The sequence below is a fragment of the Pinus tabuliformis genome, chromosome 6 (genome assembly GCF_031772625.1).
Source record: "Pinus tabuliformis cultivar Carrire ecotype Pingquan chromosome 6, CPIR1, whole genome shotgun sequence".
NCBI lineage: Eukaryota > Viridiplantae > Streptophyta > Pinopsida > Pinales > Pinaceae > Pinus > Pinus tabuliformis.
The window spans coordinates 669,886,964-669,907,430 of NC_142292.1; the positions used below are offsets into that span (position 1 = coordinate 669,886,964).

The 20,467-nt window shown below is 43.0% G+C and overlaps 1 pseudogene; it reads left to right on the top strand.

The window, feature by feature from the left end:
• Positions 1-1,838: 1,838 nt before the first annotated feature.
• Positions 1,839-20,467, top strand: part of LOC149260405 (uncharacterized) — a 45,418-nt pseudogene continuing 26,789 nt past the window's right edge.

Sequence of the window (20,467 nt, forward strand, 5' to 3'; positions counted from 1 at the left end):
AAGGTTGGGTGAAGATTGGAGCCTAATGTGCAACACCTTGATGGACGAAAGTGATTGCTAGATTGGCAAATTGGAGCTCAGGTGTAGGCCAGCATAGAAGTGAAAATTGGATGAGCCCGTGCTCATTGTAGCAGAAGCGACTTCCAGCAGTGATAGGTGGTAGCCCTCTTGGAGACTCTATGTGTTGTCCTTTGATGGACTAAGGGGCAGTTAGAGAGTAGAATGGGAGCGAAGGACTGGCAGGACGAGATAAGACATCAATGAGATTGTCATTGTATCTTGTATTCCCTAGACTATTGTATTATTCAGATTGGTTTAATAACATGAAGATTGGGTTGTACATATTTGTACAATGTTTTGTAAAAGGTTGTCTATACTTATGCATGTGTGATTTACTGCTTTATATTTTCCGCTATGCAAAGTAGTTTTGTTGAGATTCTTGGTTTGGTAGCGTCAGAGATTCTAAGATTCTATCCTGGACCCAAGGTCGTGGAAATTCAACATGGTATCAGAGCGTGTCTGAGCTACTTTGGAAAATAGTGAATCATCAGAGTGCACAACGAAATACAACTTAAAAGGAAGTTGGTCACATTGTAGGTGAAGGGCTCACTACAATGTTGAAGTTGCAGGCTGATCTCCGGTATGAGGACAGGTTGGAGGGGTTGCCCAACTATAGTCCATGGAAGGAAAGGATCAAGTTGGTCTTGCAGGTAAAAAGGATATGGGAGTTTGTTGAGAAAGCCATTAAGAACCCAACTAACCCAAAGGATCTCGAAGTGTATGAGGATTTGGATAGGAGGGTGAGATTGATCATCCTTGATGGTGTGAAGGATTCCCTAATACCTCATTTGTCGGAGAAGAACATTGCACATGAGATGTGGATGGCTCTTCAGAATTTGTTCTAGAATAAGAACGAGAACCAGGTACTAGTATTGGAGGATAGGTTGAAGTCCACCAAGATGACACTGGGTGAAGGAGAGACTTCGTATCTGACGAGATTGTCTCAAGTCAAAGATAAGCTTGCTGCCATCGATGTGACTATTTCAAATTTTGATATGGAGAGGATTTTTTTGAAAGGGTTCACCAAGGAATGGAAGCTCTTCATCAAGTGTATCGTTGCCAGAGAGGAGTTTCCAGACTGGAATAGGTTGTGGGATGACTTCATTCAGGAAGAGTTGCGAGACGAGGATCTTCATTCAAAGAAGAAGACTTTTGATGATGATGTGGCACTTGCAGCACGAATGAAGGGTAAGCGGAAGAAGGACTTCAGAAAATTCAAGTGTTTTAACTGTCGCGAGATGGGTTATTTTTCGTTGAGATGTATGAAGATGAAGAAGATGGGAGATGACGAGAAGAAAAAAGAGAAGTAGTTCGTCGGTGTTGCCACCTCTACTGAGATAGATGCTCTCAACAAGAAGTTGGAAGAGGAGGACTTTTCTATGATCTCTCATTTCTTGTAGGGTACTGTCAATGAGGATGGATGGTATGTGGACAGTGGTACGTCAAAACATATGCCAAGGTCACAATAGGTTTTCGACACTCTAGCTGAATGGGACTCGAAGTTGCACATGGTGTTGGGCGACAAGAGTCAGAAGGAGATCCGAGGATCGGGAGTTGTGCCATTTAGGATGGAGATAGGACGGGTGATGCGGGTCCAGGATGTATTGTTTGTACCAGGACTCATATATAGCGTGATATCTGTCTCGATGATTGAGAAGAAGGGGTTTGAGGTCTTGTTCCAGGATGGGAAGGCAAGACTCAGACCTAAAGGCTCTAGCTTCACAGGTATTGTGCTTGGAGTTAGAAAGCATGGTCTATACAGGTTGACAGGCAAGCCTATGGATCATGGGAAGAAGAAGCAAGCAGACCAGGTGCAAGTTCCAGAGAAGCAGTTGCAAGTGCAGGATTTTGAGGGGCAGGTACAAGTTCCAGAGAAGAAGGTCCAGATTTTAAAGGCTTTGGGGGAGTCACGTTCTAGCGGGAGTTTGCAGATTCAGAGGGAGTCTTTGTATCCCAAGAAGAGCGCGTGGTCGGTGGGGAGAAAGGGTGCTTCCACATCTTCCAATAAGGAATCATGGAGGGATTGGAAAGCGATACAGGAGAAGAAGAAGAAGTAGGATGCTTCCAGTAATAGTGACTCTTCCGAGAGAGGTGTAGTTCATGCTACAGGGATTGTTGCAGTGGTGAATGCCAAGAGTTGGGCGAGTGTTGCAAGTAGTGATGATGACGATGAGTTACTTCCTAGTCTTGGAAGTACTTCCCTCTCTAAGAGGGAGTGTTGCTTTTTGAGTAGCTTGGGAGGTACTCCAAGCCCTAGGGTTCGTGGTTTGGAGGTTGGATCACCATAAAGTCATTTGTGGGCTTAGAACCCAAGGTTGGGGTTTTGCACCCATCAAGTTTTGGCCAAAACCATGAGGCATTTTGGACATGTGATAAATGGAGATGATAGAGGATAGCGAGGAGAATCTAACACTTCAAGAATCGTCAAATTCTGAGATGTCCTTGATGAGTTATGAATTTTTGAAGTTGACGATTAATTATTGGACAATCAAGTCATGCAGGCTTGAGTCAAATTGGTCCAAGAGACATGTCTCTTCAACAAATTCGTGGAGCCCTTGTAAAGTCTATAAATACAAGGTGAATGTGATCATTTTTACTCATCCAAGAGCATCAAATCATCATCATTTCATCTTTGAGTTGGCTGCACGCAAAGGAGGACAAGACGTGGAGGTTTTAGGGTTGTTTTGGGCATGTTTCACCATCACCACAGATCTGAGTTTATTGCAGGAGAAACCGCAGTAAATAGATGGGTTATAAGGGTTGTTTGAAGTGCGGATTTGCTGCAGGGTACCTCTGTTTGAGGGCCGCAGAGGTTAGTTTCCTTGTAGGGGGGCGAAAGGCCTAGTTGAAGGGTGTTAAGGGTTGTTGTAGGGTGCCGCATATATTTGGAGGAGCTTTGTGCAGTTAGGAGAGGGATGGGAGGCCTAACCTAAGCTAAGACTCTTCATAGAATGCAGTCCTAAACACCAGGTGCAAGGGATAGCAAGACCGTAGCCTTGGAGGAGGTCTAAAAGGTAAGATAAGGGGCTACAACAGTGTGTTATCAGCCCTAACTAGGACTATATTCATATTGCAACAGAACAGTCCTAAAACAAAGGTATGCTATGATGTGTTTTAGGTTGATTTGATGTTGGGGATCGTATCCTAGTGTGGACAGAGTTATTGCAGCCAGTGGGAGCCATTTGGAGGTCTTATCTTGGTGGATGTAAGCCTATCCTAGGAGCAGATCTTTTAGTGGATGATTGGGTGCCATTGGACTGGTGGAGGGTAGTGTGTTGGCTACCCAAAGTAGCCCTTGATAAGCAGTAAAGAAAGGATGACAATTGAAGGTTGGGTGAATATTGGAGCCTAATGTGCAACAATTTGATGGACGAAAGTGACTGCTAGATTGGTAGATTGGAGCTCAGGTGTTGGCCAGCCTAGAAGAGCAGATTGGATCAGCCTGTGTTCATTGTAGTAGAAGCGACTTGTAGCAGTGATAAGTGGCAACCGTCTATTATATACCTAGGGGGGATAATATGGGGTACAATGGGAGGTACCCAAGGGAATAATGTAATAATGGGATGGGCCATAGTAATAAATAAGGTGGTTAACTCGTATCATGTAAGGGACCACAAGTAGTTAGTAATAATGTTATGGGCCCATGGTATTAGATAGATGGTATTGAAGGAACTGTGGTAATGAGCCATGGTATTGTATGTGTGAGGCCTATATAGAGGCTAGAGACTCCACATTGAGAGATGTCAATGATTGTTGTATGAACAGGCATATGGCTTGTGGAGTGTTCTCCTTGCTTAAGGAGTGAATGTCTGGTGTTGCCCTACCTTAAGGGTTTGATCAATAAAGAGAAGCATTTATATCTATATTCAGATCTTGTTATTGGTGATTATTTGCAGTTATTGGGTATATTGGTATTATTTTCATATATTTTCAGGTTAGATCTATAACAAGTGGTATCAGAGCACTTTCTTGGGCAAAAGTGGAGATTTTTTTTTTTTTTTTTTGCAGGAACTTTCTGGGGCGGCGAGTTTGCAGATCAGATCTGTATGTTTTGGGGAAAAATATACAAAATCTAATTGCAAATCTGGATTCTTTGTGAAAAAATACCCAAGTTAAAAAAAAAATCGGCCAAATCGAAGTTCGAATGAGGGAGATATCGCTGATCTAAAAATCAGTGGTGTTGCAAACAATTTTTCGGGGCAGCGAGTTTGCGGCACAGATCTGGACGTCCTGGTGCAAAATCTACAGAATCTAATTGCAGATCTAGATTCTTTGTGAAAAAATACCCGATTTCAAAAAAAAATCAGTCAAATCAAAGACTGGATGAGGGAGATATCGTTGATTTAAAATCAACGATTTTTTAGCAATTTTTTGTGATGGGGGACAGTTGCAGCGTGGATCAGCAATTCCAGTGCCTAGATCGAGATTTCTACTACATGGGAAGATGTAGAATGGTTGTTCCATTTTCGAAAACAGGTCATAATAGGGATTTTGAGCAATATTGACTGAATTGTGGCCATATCAAATTTTCACCAATTTTTTTTGTGATGGCGGGCCTAGATCAGAATTTGAGGGACTTGTATAAATTTGATTCCTCTCATCCAGTCAAATGGCTAGCACAAATGGAGAAATATTTCAAATTGAATTACATCATAGATGATGCGACTCAGTTAAGTGTGGGAAAAATGTACTTAGACCACGAAAGATGGTAATGGTGGCAGTGTCATCAAAAATGCCATCCAAGGACAATCTACTTTGACCATAAATATAATTTTGTGGGTCCTCTTACTAAGCTCACACAGACCGACACACAACCTAGCAAAGATTTTATTGGTACCGGAAAGAAGGAAACCAAGAAACCTAAAGGGTTATTTTCTGCTAGTATCTCCTTATTGCAGGTTCATGGATTGATTCAGAAGGAGAAGATCGTTGTGTCTATAAATCTGAGTTGCAAGCAAAATCTCATAAATGTCAACTTGGCAAAAAAATTACAAGTGCTAGCGAACCACATGGAGCACACACAGGTTAATAATGAGCAGGTGCAAGTTTATAAAGATTTGAAGATTTCTATGGACAAGTATGTATTGCATTCTGATTTTTATGCTTTAGATATGGCTAATGAGGATGTTGTTTTGGGATACCCATGGATGGAATCGGTGGGTACTATAAATATTAATGTGCAGAAGAAATTCCTGAAGCTCTGGTATAAAAAGAAGAAAATTACATTACAGGATATTTCCATCAATAAACAGGTAGAGTCCATGGAGGCTGAAGCAAAAGATGTTCCAGGGACTGATATATCAGATGATGAACCATTGATGATTGACAATCAAACACAAACAGAGGCTGAAGCAGAAAAGGATACAGGTGTTGATACATCAGATGAGGGCTCAGTGGTTGAAGTAATATTGGAAGATAAGACACCACAGCAGGCACCACAACATGCACCAGATAATAGTCAGGCTCCAGTAAGGGGTGAATTAAAGAAAAAGACACCATGGGTTAAAACTTCAACATATCATCACCCACATCACCCCGCAAGACAACAACCAACAAGATGGCAACCAATTAACCGCAAGGACAACAACCCCCGAGGGATAGATAGAGAGAAGCGAAGATCCACTTACTACACATCAACATAGAAAAGTTGCCACGGTCAACTTCCATCTCAAGCGAGCGAGGCACCAACTAGATCAAGGGTTCACCTTTCTCTTGGATGGCTAGATGCACGTGTATGGTACTAATGGACTACTCTTTTGAGTAGATCTTATTATTTGTGTTCTTCCCATGTTTCGGGGACGAAACATGCTAAGGGGGGTGGAATGTTATATACCTAGTAGGGATAATATGGAGTACAAAGGGAGGTACCCAAGGGAATAATGTAATAATGGTATGGACCATAGTAATAAATAAGGTGGTTAACCCATATCATGTAAGGGACCACAAGTAGTTACTAATAATGTTATGGGCCCATGGTATTAGATAAATGGTATTGAGGGAACCATGGTAATGACTCATGTTATTATATGTATGAGGCCTATATAGAGGCTAGAGACTCCACATTGAGGGATGCCAAGGATTATTGTATGAACAGGCATATGGCTTGTGGAGTGTTCTCCTTCCTTAAGGAGTGAATGTATGGTGTTGCCCTACCTTAAGGGTTTGATCAATAAAGTGAATCATTTATCTATATTCAGATCTTGTCATTTATTGGGTTATTTGCATTGTCTTATATTTTTGGATCAGATCTATAACAAGTGGTATCAGAGCACTTTCTTGGGCAAAAGTGGAGAATTATTATTATTTTTTATTTTTTATTTTATTTTTTTTAATTTTTTGCAAGAACTTTCTGGGGCAGCGAGTTTGCAAAATCTACATAATCTAATTGCAGATCTGGATTTTTTGGGAAAAAATACCCGATTTCAAAAAAAAAATCAGCCGAATTGGAGTCCGGATGAAGGAGATATCGCTGATCTAAAAATTAGTGGTGTTGCAGACAATTTTTTTGGGGCAGCGAGTTTGCGGCGCAGATCTAGACGTCCTGGTGCAAGATCTGTAGAATCTAATTGCAGATATGGATTCTTTGTGAAAAAATACCCGATTTCAAAGAAAAATCAGTCGAATCAGAGTCCGGATGAGGGAGATATCGTTGATTTAAAATCAGTTATTTTTCAGCAATTTTTTGTGACGATGGGACAGTTGCAGCGTGGATCGGAAATTCCAGTGCCTAGATCGGGATTTATACCACATGGGAATATGCAGAATGGTTGTTCCATTTCCAAAAACAAGTCATAATAGGGATTCTGAGAAATATTGACTGAATTGTGGCCATTTCAAATTTTCGCCAATTTTTTTTGTGATGGCGGGCCTAGATCAGAATTTGAGGGACTTGTATAAATTTGATGGCTCTCATCCAGCCAAATGGCTAGCACAAATGGAGAAATATTTCAAATTGAATTACATCATAGATGATGCGACTCAGCTGAGTGTGGGAAAAATGTACTTGGACCACGAAAGATGGCAATGGTGGCAGTGTCATCAAAAATGCCATCCAAGGACAACTACTTGGCAGATGTTCGCAAAATCTATTTGTGACCACTTTGACCATAAATCTAATTTTTTGGGTCCTCTTACTAAGCTCACACAGACCGACACACAACCTAGCAAAGATTTTATTGGTACAGGAAAGAAGGAAACCAAGAAACCTAAAGGGTTATTTTCTACTAGTATCTCCTTATTGCAGGTTCATGGATTGATTTAGAAGGAGAAGATCGTTGTGTCTATAAATCCGAGTTGCAAGCAAAATCTCATAAATGTCAACTTGGCAAAAAAATTACAAGTGCCAGCAAACCACATGGAGCACACACAGGTTAATAATGAGCAAGTGCAAGTTTATAAAGATTTGAAGATTTTTATGGACAAGTATGTATTGCATTCTGATTTTTATGCTTTAGATATGGCTAATGAGGATGTTGTTTTGGGATACCCGTGGATGGAATCGGTGGGTACTATAAATATTAACGTGCAGAAGAAATTCCTGAAGCTCTGGTATAAAAAGAAGAAAATTACATTACAGGATATTTCCATCAATAAATAGGTAGAGTCCATGGAGGTTGAAGCAGAAGATGTTCCAGGGACTGACATATCAGATGATGAGCCATTGATGATCGACAATCAAACACAAACAGAGGCTGAAGCAGAAAAGGATACAGGTGCTGATACATCAGATGAGGGCTCAGTGGTTGAAGTAATATTGGAAGATAAGACACCACAGCAGGCACCACAACATGCACCAGATAACAGTTAGGCTCCAGTAAGGGGTGAATTAAATAAAAAGACACTGTGGGTTAAAACTTCAACATATCATCACCCACATCACCCCGCAAGACAACAACCAACAAGATGGAAATGAATTAGCCACAAGGACAACAACCCCCGCAGGACAGATAGAGAGGAGCGAAGATCCACCTACTACACATCAACACAGAAGAGTTGCCACGGTCAACTTCCATCTCAAGCGAGCAATGCACTAGCTAGATCAAGGGTTCACCTTTCTCTTGGATGGCTAGATGCACGTGCATGGTACCAGTGGACTACTCTTTTAAGTAGATCTTATTATTTGTGTTCTTCCCATGTTTCGGGGACGAAACATGCTAAGGGAGGTGGAATGTTATATACCTAGTGGGATAATATGGGGTACAAAGGGAGGTACCCAAGGGAATAATGTAATAATGGGATGGGCCATAGTAATAAATAAGGTGGTTAACCCATATCATGTAAGGAACCACAAGTAGTTAGTAATAATGTTATGGGCCCATGGTATTAGATAGATGGTATTGAGAGAACCATGGTAATGACCCATGGTATTGTATGTATGAGGCCTATATAGAGGCTAGAGACTCCACATTGAGGGATGTCAAGGATTATTGTATGAACAGACATATGGCTTGTGGAGTGTTCTCCTTCCTTAAGGAGTGAATGTATGGTGTTGCCCTACCTGAAGGGTTTATCAATAAAGTGAATCATTTATCTATATTCAGATCTTTTCATTTCTTGGGTTATTTGCATTGTCTTATATTTTTGGATCAAATCTATAACACCCTCCTGGAGACTCTATGTGTTTTCCTTTGATGGACTAAGGGGCAGCTAGAGAGCAGAAGGAGAGCAAAGGACTGGCAGGACAAGATACGACCTAGAGACTGCAACGAGATTGTCATTGCATCTTGTATTCCCTAGACTTATGTATTATTCAGATTGGTTTAATATAACGAATATTGGGTTGTACATATTTGTAAAATATTTTGTAAAACGTTGTCTTTACTTGTGCAGGTGTGATTTACTGCTTTATATTTTCTGTTGTGCAAAGTAGTTCTATTGAGATTCTTGGTTTGGTAGCGTTAGTGATTTTGAGATTCTGTTAGGGTCCCACCCTAACCCCCTTATTTATGTAATGGGATCACGTCATAAGTCAATAAAGCCCATATTAATAATTGTAAGTGGTTAATCCGCAATTAATGACGAAACCACAGTTAGTTGCAAATGGGCCGTAGTATTAGATAGATGGTATTAATAAAACCCACGGTATTGGCCCATGGTATTGCATGTATGAGTCATATATAAAGGATAGAGACTCCCTGCAAGGAGCATCGTGTCTTATTTTGTAGTCGAGCTCTGCTCTATTGGAGGTTGCCCCCTCGAAGAGGCAAGTGAACATTACTCTCTAAATAATAAAATCATTGCTATTCTGTGTTCTGGGTATCTTTTCTTCGCATATTCTGTATTTGGGTATCATTTTGCAGGTTAAGAGCATAACAAGTGGTATCAGAGCACTTTCCAAGGCCGGTGGGATCTCCATTTCTTAGCAATTTTTTATTTTTTTTTGGCTAGAGACGTGTTCTGGCGTCTTTAAACCACGGTATTTGTCGTTGAGCGCATAAACCTGCGGATTTGGGGAGGCATGCATGCAGGAAATACAAGAGGTGGTCACGTGTGTTGGACTCCCTTGTAACCCCTGTGGGTACCCCTTCGAGTAGTAGCGCATTAGACAGAACCGCGCACGGATTGTCTTCCACGTACCCTCTAGGTATATCGGAAGCCCCTTAGGCTCCCTTGAAACCTCGCCATAGATAAACCGTCGGCAGTCTTGCGGCTACAGTACACCGAGAACAACACTCGGGGAGATTACTCGCCCGTACGATAGGGTAGTCGGGTTGTACAGCTAAGGGTACGGTCGATCCTCCTTAGTTAGAGCCCTGAAACATTGGGCCGAGTACTACTGCCAGACCCTTATGTATATTGCGATCTGTAGCACCTGACACTCCTCAAGGCCATAGTTCCCTTTTTTATCGGGAGATCACACAGCATCTCTTCTAGATCCACCTGTGCAAAGGGGTGCAGCAGCAGCAGACATCAGTCCCGCAGTCTCGAGTTCGCAGATCAGCCATTCCGATCTATTAGATCCATCAGATCTGCAGAAGCAGTCTGTTTCGCCATTAGATCCGCCATTCAGATCTCTCAGATCCACCAGATCGGAGTCGTTGTGAAGGGTTCCTGTACCGGGGTATAATTTTCGCAGTACTTTTGGCCGCATTGACATCGGGGTGCTTATTGGTGATCTAGCCCATCAGAATCAGGACGATGAGCTGAGCATGGTGGTACCATTCACTTCTTAGTGAAAATTTTTTAGGCGGTCCCAATTTTAAAAAAATCCGGTTGGTGTATGGTAGAAACTAGAGCTCAAGCGATGGCCAATGAAAGGATGGACAAACTTGAAGACTCAATGCACAACCTCCACCTTCAGCTTACCGGAATATGTAGCATGGTCGAGAAAATAGTCCCGAAGGGCAAGGAGCAAGCCCACGAGGAGGAGTATAATGGCACTGAACACAATGAGGGTGAGTCTAGCCACTCTCCTCACGTCTGGCACACCCACCCACCACCCAGTCAGCGACCTCCCAAGTTGGATATGCATAAATTTGATGGTTCTCACCCGTCGGCATGGATAGCACAAATGGAGCAGTATTTCAAACTGAATCACATCTTCGATGATGCGACTCAGCTTATGTTGGGGAGCATGTACTTGGACAATGAAAGGTGGCAATGGTGGGAATGGCATCAGCGTTGCACTGGACCTTTTAGGACTTGGACCAAATTCACCAAAGCTCTTCAAGACCGCTTTGACTAGGAATCATCTTTTTTGGGTCGTCTTACTAAGCTCCGACAGACTGGTACAGTGGATGAATATATTACAGCTTTTGAAGCCTTAGCCTTCCGCACTTGGGGTCTCTCAGATGTGTTCTACACGGAATGTTTTATCAGCGGTCTTAAAGAAGCTATCAAAGCCCAAGTCCTACTGCACCACCCTCCCACATGGACGGAGGCTTGCAAGGTAGCTCGTAACGTGGAACGTGCATTAGCAGCCCAATACAGTCGCCCAAATTTCTCCGCTAAAGGTCGCCCCCCATAGGCTCACAACACGACTCAAACACTTAAGGTCCAAAAGGTGTCACCTGCGGAAATGGCCGAAAGAAGAAAGCAAGGCCTATGTTACTACTGTGATGAAAAATACTACCCAGGTCATAAATGCAAGGAGCCCAAATTTTTTCAAATTGATGCCACTGACTACAGCTCAACAGAGGAAGATTCACCACTGGAGGAACAGGAGCCGCTAGAAGAAGACAACCCAAAGGACAATGTCTCTGACGAACCAGTTATTTCGTTGCATGCTTTGGCAGGGATTTCTTCCCCTCAAACTCTCAAAATCAGAGGTTTTATTAAACATCGCCCATTAGTTGTCTTGATTGATAGTGGAAGTACACATAATTTCATCCATCAAAAAGTCGCAGAAGCAGTGCATTGTTTTGTACGAGCAGTTTCTAACTTCCAAGTTCAAATTGCGGATGGAGGCACAATGAAATGTGAAGGCCGCTGTGAAAATGTCAAACTTCAAATGGGGGATTATCAGTTGAAAACCCACATGTTTGCCATACACATGGGGGGTTGCGACATTGTACTTGGCGCTGAATGGCTCCGCACTCTTGGGCCAATCACAATGGATTTCCAAGAGTTATATATGAGTTTTAAGCAGAACAACTACACACATACCCTTCGTGGACTCCAAGCGGGAGCCCCCTCTATTATCAGCTCGCATAGGATGGAAAAATTGTTAAAAAAGGGCAATCATGGAGTTGTAGCTCAATTTAATGCCATCCAGGCAGTCGAAACAAAGCCTCTACCAATTCATCCTGAGATGCAACAGATTTTAAATAACCATCTGCCGGTCTTTGACAAGCCTCATGAGCTTCCACCCTCGCGAGGGGAACATGATCATAGCATCACCTTGGTTCCAGGGGCCCAACCCCCAAATGTGCACCCATACAGATATCCGTTCACCCAAAAGAATGAAATAGAAAAAATCATCAAGGAACTTTTGGAAGCAGGTGTCATTCGTCCTAGCATTAGTCCTTATTCATCCCCAGTGGTCATCGTGCTCAAGAAAGATGGGGAGTGGCGGATGTGTCCCGACTTCAAGGCCCTCAATAAGTTGACAGTCAAAGATAAATTTCCCATCCCGGTGGTTGATGATTTACTGGATGAACTCAATGGGGCTCAATTCTTCACTAAGCTGGATCTTCGCTCAGGCTACCACCAAATTCGCATGAAGGAAGTCGACATCCCCAAGACTGCTTTTAGAACTCATGAAGGCCATTATGAATTCCTGGTCATGCCATTTGGTCTTTGTAATGCCCCCTCTACTTTTCAGAGCCTTATGAACCACATTCTCAAACCATATCTCAGGCAATTTGTCCTTGTTTTCTTCGATGACATCCTCATCTATAGTTGCACTTGGGCCGCACATCTTCAGCATGTAGATCTACTCTTGCAACTGCTCCGCAAGCATAAATTATTTGTCAAGATGTCCAAGTGTTCGTTTGGCATGGCAGAAGTAGAGTATTTGGGCCACATTGTGGGGCGTGAAGGTGTCAAGGTGGACCCCAAAAAGATCCAGGCAATGCAGGAATGGCCTCAACCTAAGACCTTGAAGAGCTTGAGAGGCGTTTTGGGTCTCACAGGCTATTATCGTAAATTTGTCCGCAACTATGGTTGCATAGCGAAGCCCCTCACCCAACTCCTAAAGAAAAATTCATTCTTCTGGATTGAGGAAGCACAACAGGCCTTTACAGCTCTAAAAAATGCCATGTGTTCCACTCCAGTCTTAGCACTACCTGACTTCACCAAATCTTTTGTCATTGAATGTGATGCTTCGGGTACAGGTATTGGGGCAGTCTTAATGCAGGAAGGGCGACCATTGGCCTTCACAAGCCAACAACTCAGTGGGAGGAATCTGGGCCAATCTACCTACGAGAAGGAAATGATGGCCATCTTACATGCAGTCGAGACCTGGCGACCTTACTTATTGGGGCGACGTTTCCAAATCCACACAGATCATCACAGTCTTAAATATTTTTTGGAGCAACGTCTATCCTCCCCACAACAAAATAAATGGCTAGCCAAAATGCTGGGATATGATTATGAGATCATTTACAAGAAAGGGAAAGACAATAGTGTAGCAGATGCATTATCTCGCCAATTTGAGGAGGAAAGTACTCTGCTAGCAATTTCCCTCCCCATTCCAGAATGGATTGAAGAGGCTCGCAGGGAATGGTTTTCACACCCCGGGCTCTCCCAACTCATTTCTCAATTGCAGGTAGATCCAAATTCCACCAAGGGCTACTCATGGCAGGATGATATTCTTCGCTACAAGGACAGAGTCGTAATATCACCAACATCCACCCTCAAAAGTCGCATTTTGGCAGAATTGCACTCATCTCCCATTGCAGGACATTCGGGCTTTCAGAAGACGTATGCTCGCACCAGAAGATCATTTTTTTGGACAGGCATGAAAATGGACATCCTTACTTTCGTAGCAGAATGTGATGTCTGTCAACGCCACAAAGGGGAAACCGTCAACACACTAGGCACATTACAACCATTGCCCATTCCAGCATCAATTTGGACGGAGGTTTCTATGGATTTCATTACAGGTCTTCCAAAGTCAGGGAACAAATCAGTCATCATGGTGGTTGTGGACCGACTGTCGAAGTATGCTCATTTTTGCGCCCTACCCCACCCGTTTACACCAACTTTGGTTGCTCAATCTTTCATGGATCAGATCTTCAAATTGCATGGCATGCCCACTTCTATTGTGTCCGACCGCGACCCGATCTTCACCAGTAATTTTTGGCAAGAACTCTTCAGAATACAAGGCACTCAACTCAAACTCAGTACTTCCTATCATCCGCAAACAGATGGTCAAACCGAAGCCGTCAACAAATGTCTAGAAACCTACCTTAGGTGTTTCACTTCAGAAAAGCAACACCTTTGGGTACAGTGGTTACCTCTAGCTGAATGGTGGTATAACACCAACTATCATGCCACCACCAAAATGACTCCCTATGAAGCAGTATATGGTCAGCTCCCACCTTCACCTACTTCGTATCTCAAGGGATGCTCAAAAGTACAAGCAGTGGATCAACTCCTACAACACCGCGCAACCATGCTCGCCCATCTTCGAGCGAATCTTCATCAAGCTCAGAACCGCATGAAGCAACAGGTAGACCAGCATCGCTCAGAGCGCCAATTTCAAGAAGGGGATCAGGTCTTTTTACGGCTACAACCATATAAGCAAACATCACTCAAGGACAAGGGGTGTCAGAAACTCTCTCCCAAATTCTACGGACCATATCAAGTACTTCAGCGCATTGGAGAAGTGGCCTACAAGTTGGCCTTGCCACCTACTGCAAAAATCCATCCAGTTTTCCATGTCTCATGCCTCAAGAAAGTGATTGGGAACAATTGTAGAATTCAGACCAGTCTACCTGAATTGGACGAAGAAGGGTCCATCTGGCTTCAACCCGAACAGGTCCTAGACACATGAGAAAAGCAACTGCGCGGCCGCATGATTAAGGAAGTCCTCGTCAAATGGAAAGACACCTCTCTGGAAGATGCAACTTGGGAACCAGCCACTATTCTTCAACAGTTTCCGCAGTTTCAGCCTTGAGGACAAGGCTCGTCTTAAGGGGGAGGGCATGTTAGGGTCCCACCCTAACCCCCTTATTTATGTAATGGGATCACGTCATAAGTCAATAAAGCCCATATTAATAATTGTAAGTGGTTAATCCGCAATTAATGACGGAACCACAGTTAGTTGCAAATGGGCCGTAGTATTAGATAGATGGTATTAATAAAACCCACGGTATTGGCCCGTGGTATTGCATGTATGAGTCATATATAAAGGATAGAGACTCCCTGCGAGGAGCATCGTGTCTTATTTTGTAGTCGAGCTCTGCTCTATTGGAGGTTGCCCCCTTGAAGAGGCAAGTGAACATTACTCTTTGAATAATAAAATCATTGCTATTCTGTGTTCTGGGTATCTTTTCTTCGCACATTCTGTATTTGGGTATCATTTTTCAGGTTAAGAGCATAACAGATTCTATCCTAGACCCAAGGTCGTGGAAATTCAACATGGTATCAGAGCATGTTTGAGCTACTTTGGAAGACAGTGAATCATCAGAGTCCACAACAAAGTACAAGTTAAGAGGGAGTTAGTCACATTGTAGGTGAAGGACTCACTACAATGTCGAAGTTGTAGGCTGGTCTCCGGTATGAAAACAGGTTGGAGGGGTTGTCCAACTATAGTCCATGGAAGGAAAGGATCATTTGTCCGGGAAGGACACTACACATGAGATGTGGATGGATCTTTAGAATTTGTTCCAGAATTAGAATGAGAACCGGGTACTAGTATTGGAGGATAAGTTGAAGTCCACCAAGATGATACAGGGTGAAGGAGTGACTTCGTATTTGATGAGATTGTCTCAGATCAAAGATGAGCTTGTTGTCGTCCGTGTGCCTATTTCAGATTGTGATATGGTGAGGATTGCTTTGAAAGGGTTCACTGAGGAATGGAAGCCCTTCATAAAGGGGATCATTGCCAGGTTGGAATAGGCAGTGGGACGACTTCATTCAGGGAGAGTTGCGAGACGAGGATCGTCAACCAAAGAAGAAGACTTTTGATGATGATGTGGCATTTGCAGCATGAATGAAGGGTAAGTGGAAGAAGGACTTGAGTAAAGTCAAGTGTTTTAACTGTGGTGAGATGGGTCATTTTTCATCGAGATGTCTGATGAAGAAGAAGACACCAGATGATGAGAAGAAGAAAGGGAAGCAGGTTGCCATTGTTGCCACCTCTGCTGAGATAGATGTTGTCACGAGGAGGTTGGAAGAGGAGGACTTTGCTATGATCTCTAATTTCTTGCAAGGTACTATCGATGAAGATGGATGATACGTGGACAGTGGTGCATCGAAACATATGACAGGATCACAGGAGGTTTTTGAGACTTCAGCTAAATGGGACTCGAAGTTTCACATGGTTTTGGGCGACAAGAGTCATAAGGAGATATGAGGATCAGGAGATGTGCCATTCAGGATGGAGAAAGGACAGGTGATGCGGGTCCAGGATGTACAGTTTGTACCAGCCTCTAGGACTCAAATATAGCGTGATATTTGTCTCGATGATTGAGAAGAAGAGGTTTGAGGCCTTGTTCCAGGCTGGGAAGGCGAGACTCAGTCCTAGAGGCTCTAGCTCCGCAAGTATTGTGCTTGGAGTTAGAGAGCATGGTTTATACAGGCTGACGAGCAAGCCAATGGATCATGGGAAGAAGAAGAAAGCAGAACAGTTGCAGGTTCCAGAGAAGCAGTTGCAGGTGCATGCTTATGAGGGAAAGGTATAGGTTCCAGAGAAGAAGGTCCAGATTCTAGAGGCTCAGAGGGAATCGAGTTCTAGCGGGAGTTTGCAGTTTCAGAGGGAGACTTTGTAGCCCAAGAACAACACGTGGTTAGTGGGGAGAAAGGGTACTTCCACATCTGCCAAGAAGGAATCATGGAGTGATTGGAAAGTGATACAGGAGAAGAAGAAGAAGCAGGATGATTCTAGTGACAATGGCACTTTTGAGAGAGGCATAGTTCATGCTATAGGGATTGCTGTAGTGGTGAGTGCCAAGTGTCGGGCGAGTGTTGCAAATAGTGATGATGACGATGAGTTACTTCTTAGTCTTTGAAGTACCTCCCTCACTAAGAGGGACTGTTAATTTTGAGTAGCTTGGGAGGTACTCCAAGCCCTAGTGTTCAAGGTTTGGAGGTTGGAGCACCACAAAGTCATTTGTGGGCTTAGAACCCAAGGTTGGGGTTTTGCACCCATCAAGGTTTGGGCCAAAACCATGAGGCATTTTGGACATGTGATTGATGGACATGATAGAGGACAACGAGGAGAATCCAACGCTTCGAGAATCGTCGAATTTCGAGATGTCCTTGATGAGTTATGTATTTTTGAAGTTGACAATTAATTATTAAATGGTCATGTCATGTAGGCATGAGTCAAATTGGTCCAAGGGAGATGTCCCTTCAACAAATTCGTGGAACCCTTGTAAAATCTATAAATACAAGGTGAATGTGATCATTTTTACTCATCCAAGAACATCAAATCATCATCATTTCATCTTTGAGATAGCCACAGGCAAAGGTGGACAAGGCGTGGAGGTTTTAGGGTTGTTTGGGCATGTTTCACCTTCACCACAAGTCTGATTTTATTGCAAGAGAAGCCACAGTATAGAGAGAGGTTATAAGGGCTATTTGAGGTGCGGATTTGTTGCAGGGTACCTCTGTTTGAGAGTTGCAGAGTTTAGTCTCCTTTCATGGGGCCGAAAGGCGTAGTTGAAGGGTGTTAAGGGTTGTTGTAGGGTGCCGTAGAGATGTGGAGGAGTTCTGGGTAGTTAGGAGAGGGCTGGGAGGCCTAAACTAAGCTGAGACTCTTCTTAGAATGCATTCCTAAACACCAGGTGCAAGGGACAACAAGACCGCAGTCTTGGAGGAGTTTTGGAAGGTAAGGTAAGGGGCTGCAATAGTGTGCTATGAACCCTAACCAAGACCAAATTCATATTGCAGTATACCACTCCTAAAATAGAGGTATGTTATGATGTGTTTTGGGTTGATTTGATGTTGGGGATTGTGTCCTAGTGTGGATAGAGTTATTGCAGCTTGTGGGAGCCATTTGGAGGGTTTATCTTGGTGGATGTAAGCCTATCCTAGGAGCAGATCTTCTAGTGGAGGATTGGGTGCCATTGAATTGGTGGAGGGAAGCGTGTTGGCTACCCAAAGTAGTCCTTGACAAGCAGTCCTAAAGGAAGTGTGACAACTGAAGGTTGGGTGAAGATTGGAGCCTAATGTGCAATACTTTGATGGACGAAAGTGACTGCAAGATTGGCATATTAGAGCTCAGGTGTTGGCCAGCCTAGAAGAGTAAATTGGATCAGCCCATGTTCATTGTAGCAGAAGCGACTTGCAGCAGTGATAGGTGGCATCCCTCCCAGAGACTCTATGTGTTTTCCTTTGATGGACTAAGGGGCATCTAGAGAGCAGAATGGGAGTGAAGTACCGGAAGGACAAGATACGACATAGAGATTGCAACGAGATTTTCATTGTGTCTTGTATTCCCTAGACTATTGTATTATTCAGATTGGTTTAATATAACGAAGATTGGGTTGTACATATTTGTACAATATTTTGTAAAAAGTTGTCTATACTTGTGCATGTGTGATTTACTGCTTTATATTTTCTGTTGTGCAAAGTAGTTCTGTTGAGATTCTTGGTTTGGTAGCGTCAGAGATTCTAAGATTCTATCCTAGACCCAAGATCGTGGAAATTCAACAATCTACACCTCCTCATTTTCCCAGGTAGACTTGCATGGCCCAACTCCTCACATGCAATCGGGAATAACACTACCGCGTCGAACCTCAGTAGCTTTGGTTCCCAATACATCAATGGGAGAGCACTGTCTCCATATGATGCCCTATCCGGTGGCTTATCGATGCCACCTTCTCCTACAAACTCCTTCCAATATACATGTATCATCTTGTGATCCCATGTACAACCATCATACAAAGACAACCCAAGGAGTCTATCCATAAATTGATTGTCCACTAGCACTGACTGGAATTCCCCTAAGGAATGTATGCGCTTAGTCGGTGGGTCAACTATCTCATTGATGCCGTAGCCATCCCGCATCTCTGGTATCTGATAGGAAGCCCCACCTGGATCCCAATGACAACCTGGGCCTCCAATACCCTCAATGCCTGAGAGCTCTTGCTAAGCTTCACCTCGGACTATGACCACTCCATAAGTCTAGTTCACAACTCTGGGTACCAACTCAGAATCTCTCGCCATCCAACCCCGAGGGCAGGATCGAATGCACGTGTACTCGTACATGCAACAACCTCGACATGCAAATGTTGTGCCCTGCACAACTCATGTCGCCTCGTCCCACTGTCCTGGTCAACCCATGAGATCTAACTAGGTAACTATACCTCTCTCTCTCCAATGTGCATAGGTAACCCAATAGTGCTGCAAGCCCCATCTATGTATGCTTGAAGAGAGCTACTATTAGGACGTATTACGGCTCTGCTGGCTGCTTGTGCATCTGTCTGCTCCCTATCAATGGCTGGCCCAAAAGATCACTTTCCATCCCCATCCGCTATGGGCTCAACATGAGTCACTAGCTGCCCCTCCATAGGTAGCTCATCATGTATAGCATCCTCATCATGTTTGATTTTAGGAATCATTTCCATGCAGTGGGTCTTTCCCTGATCAAATCTTGTATCTATGTTGTTTGGTAACTAAGTAGAAGGCCTATGATTAAATTCATTGGTAAGCAGTGACTTATTTGCTAGGCTATCTCTGCCACTGTCTATACCATGATTTTGGACTCCCCCTTCAACTACAAGAGCTGCATCATGAGTCAATAATCCTTTCATATCATTTTTTCCTTTGGACCTGCAATCATTTTCTTCCTTGCTACCCGTGATGATACCCATGCTTCCATAAGTTTTGTCATCTTTAGGAAAGCGTCACTATTTTCATCCAATTTCTGAGCAAAATTTTCTTGATTTGAAAACATCCTGGAATTCCCTCCTCTTTCTTGATACTGCTTGGTTTTAGACCCACAGCTGGCCAAGAGCATTAGCTCTGATATCAATGTAATGTTCTCTCTTAAAATTTTGTAAGATTGTCCACTATAATTTTCAGTGTTTGTCAAGTTTTAAATGAAGCGTTTTATCAACAATTAGGTACCAACTTCTGTAGGTGTAAATTTAATATTTTGTCTCAAGTGTCATGTACAAAGATCATTGCAACAATGGAAATGTTTCAAATAGCTGAACATACTTTATTCGTAAACCCATAAATTTACCATTCACTGCTGATACAACTCTAGATGATAATAATTCTGAACATGAACATCCATATAGTTAACTATACATAATTAAATACAGTGAATGACAGAGTTAGACTTTAGTGAACCTGGTACATTTATCTCAGCAAGAAGATTCTCAAATATCAGTCCTCATTTATTTCTTTGTCCTTAACCTTCTACTACAGCCATAAACACGCTACAGGGTACCTTTGACATTGAAGTATGCATGCTGCCATATTCTCTGTGATACCTTTCCACAAACAGTTTATATGCAACCTCTAAAAATTCACTGGAACATGCTCCCAAACTGATAAAAAGATAGACTTGTAAAAGGGTCTTGGATGCACAGAGAATGACTCATCCTCCTTCACTGCCAAACTTCTACAACACTTCCTCTCATCATTGATCAATACTTTGCCTGGACTATGATGGACTCAGCCCAAGGGATTAATTTCAGATCCGGAAGTGACAGCTGGTTTCTTCCTTCAATTCTGGTCGCTGGAGTTCTGTGAAAATGCAGCCTCTTCTCCTTGGCATAAATCTCAGAAATTTGTGTCTTAAACTTCATGCAACATTGTTCCTTTAAATCATTAGGCCTTGAAGATT